Below are 16,659 nucleotides of genomic sequence, written 5' to 3'. Positions count from 1 at the left end.
CTCCAACTCGGTTTTACAGTGCAAACTGCAGGAACTTCAACCCGGCACTAGGAAACAGACTAAGGGACCAGAGTAAAAGAATCTCCTGCACCCGTTCCCTTTGTGCTAGATGAACGAACGTCTCTCCACATGCTCAATTCTGAGAGAAAAGTGTGTGTGAAAGCCGTCCTTCACCTAGCTTGATTGGAACACAAAGTTTCTTTTCATTTGCAAACAATAATCCATACATATATATCGGGAGGTACTAGCTCAAACTCGGTTTTAGAGTGAAAACTGCAGGAACTTCAACCCGGCACTAGGAAACAGACTGAGGAACCAGAGTAAAGTTTCTCCTGCAACCCGTTCCCTTTGTGCTAGATGAACGAACGTCTCTGCACATGCTCAGATCTGAGAGATAAATGTGTTTGAAAGCCGTCCTTCACCTAGCTTGTTGGGATCACAAAGATTCTTTTCAGTTTCAATCTCCACTCCATACATATATACGGGGAGGTTCAAGCTCCAAATCCGTTTTACAGTGAAAACTGCAGGAACTTCAAACCGGCAGTAGGAAACAGACTGAGAAACCAGAGTAAAAGTTTCTACTTCAACACGTTCCCTTTGTGCTAGATGAACGAACGTCTCTCCACATGCTCAGTTCTGAGAGATAAGTGTGTGTGAAAGCCGTCCTTCAAATGGCTTGTTGGGAACACAAAGTTTCTTTTCAGTTGCAAACTCCACTCCATACATATATATGGGGAGATACTAGCTCCAACTCAGTTTTACAGAGAAAACTGCAGGAAATTCAAACCGGCACTAGGAAACAGACTGAGAAACCAGAGAGAAAGTTTCTCCTGCAACCCGTTCCATTTGTGCTAGATGAACGAACTTCTCTCCACATGCTGAGTTCTGAGAGGTAAGTGTGTGTGAAAGCCGTCCTTCACCTAGCTTGTTGGGAACCCAAAGTTTCTTTTCAGTTGCAAACTCCACTGCATACATATATATGGGGAGGTACTAGCTCCAACTCGGTTTTACAGTGCAAACTGCAGGAACTTCAACCTGGCACTAGGAAACAGACTGAGGAACCAGAGTAAAAGTATCTCCTGCACACGTTCCCTTTGTGCTAGATGAACGAACGTATCTCCACATGCTAAATTCTGAGAGATAAGTGTGTGTGAAAGCCGTCCTTCACCTAGCTTGATGGGAACACAAAGTTTCTTTTCAGTTGCAAACTCCACTGCATACATATATATGGGGAGGTACTAGCTCCAACTCGGTTTCACAGTGAAAATTGCAGGAACTTGAAACCGTGACTAGGAAACAGACTGAGAAACCAGAGTAAAAGTTTCTCCTGCAACCCGTTCCCTTTGTGCTAGATGAACGAACGTCTCTCCACATGCTAAGTTCTGAGAGAAAAGTGTGTGTGAAAGCCGTCCTTCACCTAGTTTATTGGGAACACAAAGTTTCTTTTCAGTTGCAAACTCCACTCTATACATATATATGTGGGAGGTACTAGCTTCAACTCGGTTTTACAGTGCAAACTGCAGGAACTTCAAACCGGCACTAGGAAACATACTGAGAAACCAGAATAAAAGTTTCTCCTTCAACCCGTTCCCTTTGTGCTAGATGAACGAAAGTCTCTCCACATGCTCAGTTCTGAGAGATAAGTGTGTGTGAAAGCCGTCGTTCACCTAGCTTGGTGGGAACACAAACTTTATTTTCAGTTGCAAACTGCACTCCATACATATAAATGGGGAGGGACTAGCTCAAACTCGGTTTTACAGTGAAAACTGCAGGATTTTCAAACCGGCACTAGGAAACAGACTGAGAAACCAGAGTAAAATTTCTCCTGCAACCCTTTCCTTTTGTGCTAGATGAAGGAAAGTCTCTTCACATGCTCAGTTCTGAGAGATAAGTGTGTGTGAAAGCCGTCCTTCACCTAGCTTGTTGGGAACACAAAATTTCTTTTCACTTGCAATCTCCACTCCATACATATATTTGGGGAGGTACTAACACCAACTCAGTTTTACAGTGAAAACTGCAGGAACTTCAAACCGGCACTAGGAAAAATCCTGAGAAACCAGAGTAAAAGTTTCCCCTGCAACCGGTTCCCTTTGTGCTAGATGAACGAACGTCTCTCCACATGCTGAGTTCTGAGAGATAAGTGTGTGTGAAAGCCGTCCTTCACATAGCTTGTTGGGAACACAAAGTTTCTTTTCATTTGCAAACTCCACTCCATACATATATATGGGGAGGTACTAGCTCCAACTCGGTTTTACAGTGGAAATTGCAGGAACTAGAAACCGGCACTACGAAACAGACTGAGAAACCAGAGTAAAAGTTTCTCCTGCAACCCGTTCCCTTTGTGCTAGATGAACGAACGTCTCTCCACATGCTCAGTTCTGAGAGATATGTGTGTGTGAAAGAAGTCCTTCATCTAGCTTGGTAGGAACACAAACTTCCTTTTCTGTTGCAAACTCCACTCCATACATATAAATGGGGAGGGACTAGCTCCAACTCGGTTTTACAGTGAAAACTGCAGGATCTTCAAACCGGCACTAGGAAACAGAATGAGAAACCAGAGTAAAAGTTTCTCCTGCAACCAGTTCCATTTGTGCTAGATGAACGAACTTCTCTCCACATGCTGAGTTCTGAGAGGTAAGTGTGTGTGAAAGCCGTCCTTCACCTAGCTTGTTGGGAACCCAAAGTTTCTTTTCAGTTGCAAACTCCACTGCATACATATATATGGGGAGGTACGAGCTCCAACTCGGTTTTACAGTGCAAACTGCAGGAACTTCAACCTGGCACTAGGAAACAGACTGAGGAACCAGAGTAAAAGTATCTCCTGCACACGTTCCCTTTGTGCTAGATGAACGAACGTATCTCCACATGCTAAATTCTGAGAGATAAGTGTGTGTGAAAGCCGTCCTTCACCTAGCTTGATGGGAACACAAAGTTTCTTTTCAGTTGCAAACTCCACTGCATACATATATATGGGGAGGTACTAGCTCCAACTCGGTTTCACAGTGAAAATTGCAGGAACTAGAAACCGTGACTAGGAAACAGACTGAGAAACCAGAGTAAAAGTATCTCCTGCACACGTTCCCTTTGTGCTAGATGAACGAACGTATCTCCACATGCTAAATTCTGAGAGATAAGTGTGTGTGAAAGCCGTCCTTCACCTAGCTTGGTGGGAACACAAACTTTCTTTTCAGTTGCAAACTGCACTCCATACATATAAATGGGGAGGGACTAGCTCAAACTCGGTTTTACAGTGAAAACTGCAGGATTTTCAAACCGGCACTAGGAAACAGACTGAGAAACCAGAGTAAAATTTCTCCTGCAACCCGTTCCTTTTGTGCTAGATGAAGGAAAGTCTCTTCACATGCTCAGTTCTGAGAGATAAGTGTGTGTGAAAGCCGTCCTTCACCTAGCTTGTTGGGAACACAAAATTTCTTTTCACTTGCAATCTCCACTCCATACATATATTTGGGGAGGTACTAACACCAACTCAGTTTTACAGTGAAAACTGCAGGAACTTCAAACCGGCACTAGGAAAAATCCTGAGAAACCAGAGTAAAAGTTTCCCCTGCAACCCGTTCCCTTTGTGCTAGATGAACGAACGTCTCTCCACATGCTGAGTTCTGAGAGATAAGTGTGTGTGAAAGCCGTCCTTCACATAGCTTGTTGGGAACACAAAGTTTCTTTTCATTTGCAAACTCCACTCCATACATATATATGGGGAGGTACTAGCTCCAACTCGGTTTTACAGTGGAAATTGCAGGAACTAGAAACCGGCACTACGAAACAGACTGAGAAACCAGAGTAAAAGTTTCTCCTGCAACCCGTTCCCTTTGTGCTAGATGAACGAACGTCTCTCCACATGCTCAGTTCTGAGAGATATGTGTGTGTGAAAGAAGTCCTTCACCTAGCTTGGTAGGAACACAAACTTCCTTTTCTGTTGCAAACTCCACTCCATACATATAAATGGGGAGGGACTAGCTCCAACTCGGTTTTACAGTGAAAACTGCAGGATCTTCAAACTGGCACTAGGAAACAGAATGAGAAACCAGAGTAAAAGTTTCTCCTGCAACCAGTTCCATTTGTGCTGGATGAACGAACGTCTCTCCACATGCTCATTTCTGAGAGATAAGTGTGTGTGAAAGCCGTCCTTCAGCTAGCTTGTTGGGAACACAAAGTTTATTTTCACTTGCAATCTCCATTCCATACATATATTTGGGGAGGTACTAACACCAACTCGGTTTTACAGTGAAAACTGCAGGAACTTCAAACCAGCACTAGGAAAAAGCCTGAGAATCCAGAGTAAAAGTTTCTCCTGCAACCCGTTCCCTTTGTTCTAGATGAACGAACGTATCTCCACATGCTCAGTTCTGAGAGATAAGTGTGTGTGAAAGCCGACCTTCACCTAGCTTGTTGGGAACACAAAGTTTCTTTTCACTTGCAAACTCCAATCCATACATTTATATGGGGAGGTACTAGCTCCAACTCGGTTTTACTGTGAAAACTGCAGGAAGTTCAAACCGGCACTAGGAAACCGACTGAGAAACCAGAGTAATAGTTTCTCATGCAACACATTCCCTTTGTGCTAGATGAACGAACGTCTCTCCACATGCTCAGTTCTGAGAGATAAGTGTGTGTGAAAGCCTTCCTTCACCTGTCTTGTTGGGAACACAAAGTTTCTTTTCAGTTGCAAACACCACTCCATACATATATATGTGGATGTACTAGCTCCAACTCAGTTTTACAGAGAAAACTGCAGGATATTCAAACCTGCACTAGGAAACAGACTGAGAAACCAGAGTAAAAGTTTCTCCTGCAAACCGTTCCCTTTGTGCTAGATGAACGAACGTCTCTCCACATGCTGAGTTCTGAGAGATAAGTGTGTGTGAAAGCCGCCCTTCACCTAGCTTGTTGGGAACCCAAAGTTTCTTTTCAGTTGCAAACTCCACTGCATACATATATATGGGGAGGTACTAGCTCCATCTCGGTTTTACAGTGCAAACTGCAGGAACTTCAACCCGGCACTAGGAAACAGACTGAGGGACCAGAGTAAAAGTATCTCCTGCACCCGTTCCCTTTGTGCTAGATGAACGAACGTCTCTCCACATGCTCAATTCTGAGAGATAAGTGTGTGTGAAAGCCGTACTTCACCTTGCTTGATGGGAACACAAAGTTTCTTTTCAGTTGCAAACACCGCTCCATACATATATATGGGGAGGTTCTAGCTCCAAATCGGTTTTAGAGAGAAAACTGCAGGAATTTCAAACCGGCACTAGGAAACAGACTGAGAAACCAGAGTAAAAGTATCTCCTGCACCCGTTCCCTTTGTGCTAGATGAACGAACGTATCTCCACATGCTCAGTTCTGAGAGATAAGTGTGTGAAAGCCGTCCTTCACATAGCTTGTTGGGAACACAATGTTTCTTTTCAGTTGCAAACTCCAATCCATATATATATATGGGGAGGTACTAGATTCAACTCGGTTTTACAGTGAAAACTGCAGGAACTTCAAACCGGCACTAGGAAACAGACTGAGAAACCAGAGTATAAGTTTCCCCGGCAACCCTTTCCCTTTGTGCTAGATGAACGAACGTCTCTCCACATGCTCAGTTCTGAGAGATAAGTGTGTGTGAAAGCCGTCCTTCACCTAGATTGTAGGGAACACAAAGTTTCTTTTCAGTTGCCAACTCCTCTCCATACATATATACGGGGAGGTACAAGCTCTAACACTTTTTTACAGTGAAAACTGCAGGAACTTCAAACCGGCACTAGGAAACAGACTGAGAAACCAGAGTAAATATTTCTCCTGCAAACCGTTCCCTTTGTGCTAGATGAAAGAATTCTCTCCACATGCTCATTTCAGAGAGATAAGTGTGTGTGAAAGCTGCACTTCACCTAGCTTGTTGGGAACACAAAGTTTCTTTTCAGGTGCCAACTCCACTCCATACATATATATGGGGAGGTACAAGCTCCAACTCGGTTTTACAGTGGAAACTGCAGAAACTCCAAACCGGCACTAGGAAACAGACTGAGAAACCAGAGTAAAAGTTTCTCATTCATCCCGTTCCCTTTGTGCTAGATGAAAGAACGTCTCTCCACAAACTCAGTTCTGAGAGATAAGTGTGTGTGAAAGCCGTCCTTCACATAGAATGTTGGGTACACAAAGATTCTTTTCACTTGCAAACACCACTCCATAGATATATATGGGGAGGTACTAGCTCCAACTCGGTTTTACAATGAAAACTGCAGGAAATTCAAACCGGCACTAAGAAACAGACTGAGAAAACAGAATAAAATTTTTCTGCAACCCGTTCCCTTTGTGCTAGATGAACGAACGTCTCTCCACATGCTCAGTTCTGAGAGATAAGTGTGTGTGAAAGCCGTCCTTCACTTAGATGTTGGGAACCCAAAGTTTATTTTCAGTTGCACACTCCAATCCATACATATATATGTGGAGGTACTAGCTCCAACTCGGTTTTACAGTGAAAACTGCCGGAAATTTAAACCGGCACTAGGAAACAGTCTGAGGAACCAGAGTAAAAATTTCTCCAGCAACACATTCTATTTTTGCTAGATGAACGAACGTCTCTCCACATGTTCATTTCTGAGAGATATTTATGTGTGAAAACCGCGCTTCACATAGCTTGTAGGGAACACAAAGTTTCTTTTCAGTTGCAAAATCCACTCCGTACATATATATGGGGAGGTACTAGCCCCAACTCGTTTTTACAGGGAAAACAGCAGGAACTTCAACACGGCACTAGGAAACAGACGGAGAAACCAGAGTAAAAGTTTCTCCTGCAAACCGTTCCCTTGGTGCTAGATGAACGAACGTCTCTCCACATGCTCAGTTCTGAGAGATAAGTGTGTGTGAAAGCCGACCTTCACCTAGCTTGTTGGGAACACAAAGTTTCTTTTCAGTTGTAAGCTCCACTCCATACATATATTTGGGGAGGTACTAACACCAAATCGGTTTTACAGTGAAAACTGCAGGAACTTCAAACCGGCACTAGGAAAAAGCCTGAGAAACCAGAGTAAAAGTTTCTCCTGCAACCTGTTCCCTTTGTGCTAGATGAACGAACGTGTCTCCACATGCTCAGTTCTGAGAGATAAGTGTGTGTGAAAGCCGAACTTCACCTAGCTTGTTGGGAACACAAGTTTCTTTTCAGTTGCAAACTCCAGTCCATACATATATATCGGGAAGTACTAGCTCCAACTCGGTTTTACAGTGAAAACTGCAGGAACTTCAAACCGGCACTACGAAACAGACTGAGAAACCAGAGTAAAAGTTTCTCCTGCAACCCGTTCCTTTGTGCTAGATGAATGAACGTCTCTCCACATGCTCAGTTCTGAGAGATAAGTGTGTGTGAAAGCCGCACTTCACCTAGCTTGTTGGGAACACAAAGTTTCTTTTCAGTTGCAAACTCCACTCCATACATATATATGGGGAGGTACTAGCTAAAACTCGTTTTTACAGGGAGAACTGCAGGAACTTCAACCCAGCACTAGGAAACAGACTGAGAAACCAGAGTAAAAGTTTCTCCTGCAACCGGTTCCCTTTGTGCTAGATGAACGAACGTTTCTCCACATGCTCAGTTCTGAGAGATAATTGAGTGTGAAAGCCGTTCTTCACCTAGCTTGTTGGGAACACAAAGTTTCTTTACACTTGCATACTCCACTCCATAAATATATATGGGGAGGTACTAGTTCCAACTCGTTTTTACAGGGAGAACTGCAGGAACTTCAACCCGGCACTAGGAAAAATCCTGAGAAACCAGAGTAAAAGTTTCTCCTGCAACCGGTTCCCTTTGTGCTAGATGAACGAACGTCTCTCCACATGCTCAGTTCTGAGAGATAAGTGTGTGTGAAAGCCGTCCTTCACCTAGATGTTTGGGAACACAAAGTTTCTTTTCACTTGAAAACTCCAATCCATACATATATATGGGGATGTACTAGATCCAACTCGGTTTAACAGTGAAAACTGCAGGTACTTCTAACCGGCACTAGGAAACAGACTGAGAAACCAGAGTAAAAGTTTCTCCTGCAACCGGTTCCCTTTGTGCTAGATGAACGAACGTCTCTCCACATGCTCAGTTCTGAGAGATAATTGATTGTGAAAGCCGTTCTTCACCTAGCTTGTTGGGAACACAAAGTTTCTTTACACTTGCATACTCCACTCCATACATATATATGGGGAGGTACTAGTTCCAACTCGTTTTTACAGTGAAAACTTCAGGAACTTCAAACCGGCACTAGGAAAAATCCTGAGAAACCAGAGTAAAAGTTTCTCCTGCAACCCGTTCCCCTTGTGCTAGGTGAACGAACGTCTCTCCACATGCTCAGTTCTGAGAGATAAGTGTGTGTGAAAGCCGACCTTCACCTAGCTTGTTGGGAACCCTAAGTTTCTTTTCAGTTGCAAACTCCACTCCATACATATATTTGGGGAGGTACAAACACCAAATCGGTTTTACAGTGAAAACTGCAGGAACTTCAAACCGGCACTAGGAAAAAGCCTGAGAAACCAGAGTAAAAGATTCTCCTGCAAACTGTTCCCTTTGTGCTAGATGAACGAACGTCTCTCTACATGCTCAGTTCTGAGAGATAAGTGTGTGTGAAAGCCGACCTTCACCTAGCTTGTTGGGAGCACATGTTTCTTTTCAGTTGCAAACTCCAGTCCATACATATATATGGGGAGGTACTAGCTCCAAATCGGTTTTACAGTGAAAACTGCAGGAACATCAAACCGGCACTACGAAACAGACTGAGAAACCAGAGTAAAAGTTTTTCCTGCAACCCGTTCCTTTGTGCTAGATGAACGAACGTCTCTCCACATGCTCAGTTCTGAGAGATAATTGAGTGTGAAAGCCGTTCTTCACCTAGCTTTTTGGGAACACAAAGTTTCTTTTCACTTGCATACTCCACTCCATACATATATATGGGGAGGTACTAGTTCCAACTCGTTTTTACAGTGAAAACTGCAGGAACTTCAAACCGGCACTAGGAAACAGACTGAGAAACCGGAGTAAAAGTTTCTCCTGCAACCCGTTCCCTTTGTGCTAGATGAGCGAAAGTCTCTCCACATGCTCAGTTCTGAGAGATAAGTGTGTGTGAAAGCCGTACTTCACCTAGCTTGGTGGGAACACAAACTTCCTTTTCAGCTGCAAACTCCACTCCATACATTTAAATGGGGAGGGACTAGCTCCAACTCGGTTTTAAAGTGAAAACTGCAGGATCTTCAAACAGGCACTAGGAAACAGACTGAGAAACCAGAGTAAAAGTTTCTCCTGCAACCAGTTCCCTTTGTGCTAGATGAATGAACGTCTCTCCAAATGCTCATTTCTGAGAGATAAGTGTGTGTGAAAGCCGTCCTTCACATAGCTTGTTGGGAACACAAAGTTTCTTTTCGCTTGCACACTCCAATCCATAATATATAAAGGGAGGTACTAGCTCCAACACGGTTTTACTGTGAAAACTGCAGGAAGTTCAAACCGGCACTAGGAAACAGACTGAGAAACCAGAGTAAACGTTTCTCCTGCAACCCATTCCCTTTGTGCTAGATGAACGAACGTCTCTCCACATGCTCAGTTCTGAGAGATAAGTGTGTGTGAAAGCCTTCCTTCACCTGGCTTGTTGCGAACACAAAATTTCTTTTCAGTTGCAAACTCCACTCCATACATATATATGTGGAGGCACTAGCTCCAACTCAGTTTTACAGAGAAAAATGCAGGTTATTCAAACCGGCACTAGGAAACAGACTGAGAAACCAGAGTAAAAGTTTCTCCTGCAACCCGTTCCCTTTGTGCTAGATGAACGAACGTCTGTCCACATGCTGAGTTCTGAGAGATAAGTGTGTGTGAAAGCCGTCCTTCACCTAGATTGTTGGGAACCCAAAGTTACTTTTCAGTTGCAAACTCCACTGCATACATATATATGGGGAGGTACTAGCTCCAAATCGGTTTTACAGTGCAAACTGCAGGAACTTCAACCCGGCACTAGGAAACAGACTAATGGACCAGAGTAAAAGAATCTCCTGCACCCGTTCCCTTTGTGCTAGATGAACGAACGTCTCTCCACATGCTCAATTCTGAGAGAAAAGTGTGTGTGAAAGCCGTCCTTCACCTAGCTTGATTGGAACACAAAGTTTCTTTTCATTTGCAAACAATAATCCATACATATATATCGGGAGGTACTAGCTCAAACTCGGTTTTAGAGTGAAAACTGCAGGAACTTCAACCCGGCACTAGGAAACAGACTGAGGAACCAGAGTAAAGTTTCTCCTGCAACCCGTTCCCTTTGTGCTAGATGAACGAACGTCTCTGCACATGCTCAGTTCTGAGAGATAAATGTGTTTGAAAGCCGTCCTTCACCTAGCTTGTTGGGATCACAAAGATTCTTTTCAGTTTCAAACTCCACTCCATACATATATACGGGGAGGTTCAAGCTCCAAATCCGTTTTACAGTGAAAACTGCAGGAACTTCAACCTGGCACTAGGAAACAGACTGAGGAACCAGAGTAAAATTATCTCCTGCACACGTTCCCTTTGTGCTAGATGAACGAACGTATCTCCACATGCTAAATTCTGAGAGATAAGTGTGTGTGAAAGCCGTCCTTCACCTAGCTTGATGGGAACACAAAGTTTCTTTTCAGTTGCAAACTCCACTGCATACATATATATGGGGAGGTACTAGCTCCAACTCGGTTTCACAGTGAAAATTGCAGGAACTTGAAACCGTGACTAGGAAACAGACTGAGAAACCAGAGTAAAAGTTTCCCCTGCAACCCGTTCCCTTTGTGCTAGATGAACGAACGTCTCTCCACATGCTAAGTTCTGAGAGAAAAGTGTGTGTGAAAGCCGTCCTTCACCTAGTTTATTGGGAACACAAAGTTTCTTTTCAGTTGCAAACTCCACTCTATACATATATATGTGGGAGGTACTAGCTTCAACTCGGTTTTACAGTGCAAACTGCAGGAACTTCAAACCGGCACTAGGAAACATACTGAGAAACCAGAATAAAAGTTTCTCCTTCAACCCGTTCCCTTTGTGCTAGATGAACGAAAGTCTCTCCACATGCTCAGTTCTGAGAGATAAGTGTGTGTGAAAGCCGTCGTTCACCTAGCTTGGTGGGAACACAAACTTTCTTTTCAGTTGCAAACTGCACTCCATACATATAAATGGGGAGGGACTAGCTCAAACTCGGTTTTACAGTGAAAACTGCAGGATTTTCAAACCGGCACTAGGAAACAGACTGAGAAACCAGAGTAAAATTTCTCCTGCAACCCTTTCCTTTTGTGCTAGATGAAGGAAAGTCTCTTCACATGCTCAGTTCTGAGAGATAAGTGTGTGTGAAAGCCGTCCTTCACCTAGCTTGTTGGGAACACAAAATTTCTTTTCACTTGCAATCTCCACTCCATACATATATTTGGGGAGGTACTAACACCAACTCAGTTTTACAGTGAAAACTGCAGGAACTTCAAACCGGCACTAGGAAAAATCCTGAGAAACCAGAGTAAAAGTTTCCCCTGCAACCGGTTCCCTTTGTGCTAGATGAACGAACGTCTCTCCACATGCTGAGTTCTGAGAGATAAGTGTGTGTGAAAGCCGTCCTTCACATAGCTTGTTGGGAACACAAAGTTTCTTTTCATTTGCAAACTCCACTCCATACATATATATGGGGAGGTACTAGCTCCAACTCGGTTTTACAGTGGAAATTGCAGGAACTAGAAACCGGCACTACGAAACAGACTGAGAAACCAGAGTAAAAGTTTCTCCTGCAACCCGTTCCCTTTGTGCTAGATGAACGAACGTCTCTCCACATGCTCAGTTCTGAGAGATATGTGTGTGTGAAAGAAGTCCTTCACCTAGCTTGGTAGGAACACAAACTTCCTTTTCTGTTGCAAACTCCACTCCATACATATAAATGGGGAGGGACTAGCTCCAACTCGGTTTTAAAGTGAAAACTGCAGGATCTTCAAACAGGCACTAGGAAACAGACTGAGAAACCAGAGTAAAAGTTTCTCCTGCAACCAGTTCCCTTTGTGCTAGATGAATGAACGTCTCTCCAAATGCTCATTTCTGAGAGATAAGTGTGTGTGAAAGCCGTCCTTCACATAGCTTGTTGGGAACACAAAGTTTCTTTTCGCTTGCAATCTCCACTCCATACATATATTTGGGGAGGTACTAACACCAACTCGGTTTTACAGTGAAAACTGCAGGAACTTCAAACCAGCACTAGGAAAAAGCTTGAGAAACCAGAGTAAAAGTTTCTCCTGCAACCCGTTCCCTTTGTGCTAGATGAACGAACGTCTCTCCACATGCTCATTTCTGAGAGATAAGTGTGTGTGAAAGCCGACCTTCACCTAGCTTGTTGGGAACACAAAGTTCTTTTCACTTGCACACTCCAATCCATAATATATAAAGGGAGGTACTAGCTCCAACACGGTTTTACTGTGAAAACTGCAGGAAGTTCAAACCGGCACTAGGAAACAGACTGAGAAACCAGAGTAAACGTTTCTCCTGCAACCCATTCCCTTTGTGCTAGATGAACGAACGTCTCTCCACATGCTCAGTTCTGAGAGATAAGTGTGTGTGAAAGCCTTCCTTCACCTGGCTTGTTGCGAACACAAAATTTCTTTTCAGTTGCAAACTCCACTCCATACATATATATGTGGAGGCACTAGCTCCAACTCAGTTTTACAGAGAAAAATGCAGGTTATTCAAACCGGCACTAGGAAACAGACTGAGAAACCAGAGTAAAAGTTTCTCCTGCAACCCGTTCCCTTTGTGCTAGATGAACGAACGTCTGTCCACATGCTGAGTTCTGAGAGATAAGTGTGTGTGAAAGCCGTCCTTCACCTAGATTGTTGGGAACCCAAAGTTACTTTTCAGTTGCAAACTCCACTGCATACATATATATGGGGAGGTACTAGCTCCAAATCGGTTTTACAGTGCAAACTGCAGGAACTTCAACCCGGCACTAGGAAACAGACTAATGGACCAGAGTAAAAGAATCTCCTGCACCCGTTCCCTTTGTGCTAGATGAACGAACGTCTCTCCACATGCTCAATTCTGAGAGAAAAGTGTGTGTGAAAGCCGTCCTTCACCTAGCTTGATTGGAACACAAAGTTTCTTTTCATTTGCAAACAATAATCCATACATATATATCGGGAGGTACTAGCTCAAACTCGGTTTTAGATTGAAAACTGCAGGAACTTCAACCCGGCACTAGGAAACAGACTGAGGAACCAGAGTAAAGTTTCTCCTGCAACCCGTTCCCTTTGTGCTAGATGAACGAACGTCTCTGCACATGCTCAGTTCTGAGAGATAAATGTGTTTGAAAGCCGTCCTTCACCTAGCTTGTTGGGATCACAAAGATTCTTTTCAGTTTCAAACTCCACTCCATACATATATACGGGGAGGTTCAAGCTCCAAATCCGTTTTACAGTGAAAACTGCAGGAACTTCAACCTGGCACTAGGAAACAGACTGAGGAACCAGAGTAAAAGTATCTCCTGCACACGTTCCCTTTGTGCTAGATGAACGAACGTATCTCCACATGCTAAATTCTGAGAGATAAGTGTGTGTGAAAGCCGTCCTTCACCTAGCTTGATGGGAACACAAAGTTTCTTTTCAGTTGCAAACTCCACTGCATACATATATATGGGGAGGTACTAGCTCCAACTCGGTTTCACAGTGAAAATTGCAGGAACTTGAAACCGTGACTAGGAAACAGACTGAGAAACCAGAATAAAAGTTTCCCCTGCAACCCGTTCCCTTTGTGCTAGATGAACGAACGTCTCTCCACATGCTAAGTTCTGAGAGAAAAGTGTGTGTGAAAGCCGTCCTTCACCTAGTTTATTGGGAACACAAAGTTTCTTTTCAGTTGCAAACTCCACTCTATACATATATATGTGGGAGGTACTAGCTTCAACTCGGTTTTACAGTGCAAACTGCAGGAACTTCAAACCGGCACTAGGAAACATACTGAGAAACCAGAATAAAAGTTTCTCCTTCAAACCGTTCCCTTTGTGCTAGATGAACGAAAGTCTCTCCACATGCTCAGTTCTGAGAGATAAGTGTGTGTGAAAGCCGTCGTTCACCTAGCTTGGTGGGAACACAAACTTTCTTTTCAGTTGCAAACTGCACTCCATACATATAAATGGGGAGGGACTAGCTCAAACTCGGTTTTACAGTGAAAACTGCAGGATTTTCAAACCGGCACTAGGAAACAGACTGAGAAACCAGAGTAAAATTTCTCCTGCAACCCTTTCCTTTTGTGCTAGATGAAGGAAAGTCTCTTCACATGCTCAGTTCTGAGAGATAAGTGTGTGTGAAAGCCGTCCTTCACCTAGCTTGTTGGGAACACAAAATTTCTTTTCACTTGCAATCTCCACTCCATACATATATTTGGGGAGGTACTAACACCAACTCAGTTTTACAGTGAAAACTGCAGGAACTTCAAACCGGCACTAGGAAAAATCCTGAGAAACCAGAGTAAAAGTTTCCCCTGCAACCGGTTCCCTTTGTGCTAGATGAACGAACGTCTCTCCACATGCTGAGTTCTGAGAGATAAGTGTGTGTGAAAGCCGTCCTTCACATAGCTTGTTGGGAACACAAAGTTTCTTTTCATTTGCAAACTCCACTCCATACATATATATGGGGAGGTACTAGCTCCAACTCGGTTTTACAGTGGAAATTGCAGGAACTAGAAACCGGCACTACGAAACAGACTGAGAAACCAGAGTAAAAGTTTCTCCTGCAACCCGTTCCCTTTGTGCTAGATGAACGAACGTCTCTCCACATGCTCAGTTCTGAGAGATATGTGTGTGTGAAAGAAGTCCTTCACCTAGCTTGGTAGGAACACAAACTTCCTTTTCTGTTGCAAACTCCACTCCATACATATAAATGGGGAGGGACTAGCTCCAACTCGGTTTTACAGTGAAAACTGCAGGATCTTCAAACCGGCACTAGGAAACAGAATGAGAAACCAGAGTAAAAGTTTCTCCTGCAACCAGTTCCATTTGTGCTAGATGAACGAACGTCTCTCCACATGCTCATTTCTGAGAGATAAGTGTGTGTGAAAGCCGTCCTTCACCTAGCTTGTTGGGAACACAAAGTTTATTTTCACTTGCAATCTCCATTCCATACATATATTTGGGGAGGTACTAACACCAACTCGGTTTTACAGTGAAAACTGCAGGAACTTCAAACCAGCACTAGGAAAAATCCTGAGAATCCAGAGTAAAAGTTTCTCCTGCAACCCGTTCCCTTTGTTCTAGATGAACGAACGTATCTCCACATGCTCAGTTCTGAGAGATAAGTGTGTGTGAAAGCCGACCTTCACCTAGCTTGTTGGGAACACAAAGTTTCTTTTCACTTGCAAACTCAAATCCATACATTTATATGGGGAGGTACTAGCTCCAACTCGGTTTTACTGTGAAAACTGCAGGAAGTTCAAACCGGCACTAGGAAACCGACTGAGAAACCAAAGTAATAGTTTCTCATGCAACACATTCCCTTTGTGCTAGATGAACGAACGTCTCTCCACATGCTCAGTTCTGAGAGATAAGTGTGAGTGAAAGCCTTCCTTCACCTGTCTTGTTGGGAACACAAAGTTTCTTTTCAGTTGCAAACACCGCTCCATACATATATATGGGGAGGTTCTAGCTCCAATTCGGTTTTAGAGAGAAAACTGCAGGAATTTCAAACCGGCACTAGGAAACAGACTGAGAAACCAGAGTAAAAGTTTCTCCTACAACCCGTTCCCTTTGTGCTAGATGAACGAACGTCTCTCCACATGCTGAGTTCTGAGAGATAAGTGTGTGTGAAAGCCGTCCTTCACATAGCTTGTTGGGAACACAAAGTTTCTTTTCATTTGCAAACTCCACTCCATACATATATATGGGGAGGTACTAGCTCCAACTCGTTTTTACAGTGGAAATTGCAGGAACAGGAAACCGGCACTACGAAACAGACTGAGAAACCAGAGAAAAAGTTTCCCCTGCAACCCGTTCCCTTTGTTCTAGATGAACGAACGTCTCTCCACATGCTCAGTTCTGAGAAAAAATTGTGTGTGAATGCCGTCATTCACCTGGCTTGTTGGGAACACAAAGTTTCTACTCAGTTGCAAACTCCACTCCATACATATATATGGGGAAGTACTAGCTCCAACTCGGTTTTACAGTGAAAACTGCAGGAACTTCAAACCGGCACTAGGAAACAGAATGAGAAACCAGAATAAAACTTTCTCCTTGAACCCGTTCCCTTTGTGCTAGATGAGCGAAAGTCTCTCCACATTCTCAGTTCTGAGAGATAAGTGTGTGTGAAAGCCGTACTTCACCTAGCTTGGTGGGAACACAAACTTCCTTTTCAGTTGCAAACTCCACTCCATACATTTAAATGGGGAGGGACTAGCTCCAACTCGGTTTTAAAGTGAAAATTGCAGGATCTTCAAACCGGCACTAGGAAACAGACTGAGAAACCAGAGTAAAAGTTTCTCCTGCAAACCGTTCCCTTTGTGCTAGATGAACGAACGTCTCTCCACATGCTCAGTTCTGAGAGATAAGTGTGTGTGAAAGCCGACCTTCACCTAGCTTGTTGGGAACACAAAGTTTCTTTTAATTTGCAAACTCCAATCCATACATATATATGGGGAGGTACTAGCTC

The sequence above is a fragment of the Camelus dromedarius genome, unplaced genomic scaffold (assembly GCF_036321535.1).
Source record: "Camelus dromedarius isolate mCamDro1 unplaced genomic scaffold, mCamDro1.pat HAP1_SCAFFOLD_114, whole genome shotgun sequence".
NCBI lineage: Eukaryota > Metazoa > Chordata > Mammalia > Artiodactyla > Camelidae > Camelus > Camelus dromedarius.
Note: the sequence above shows the minus strand (reverse complement) of the source record.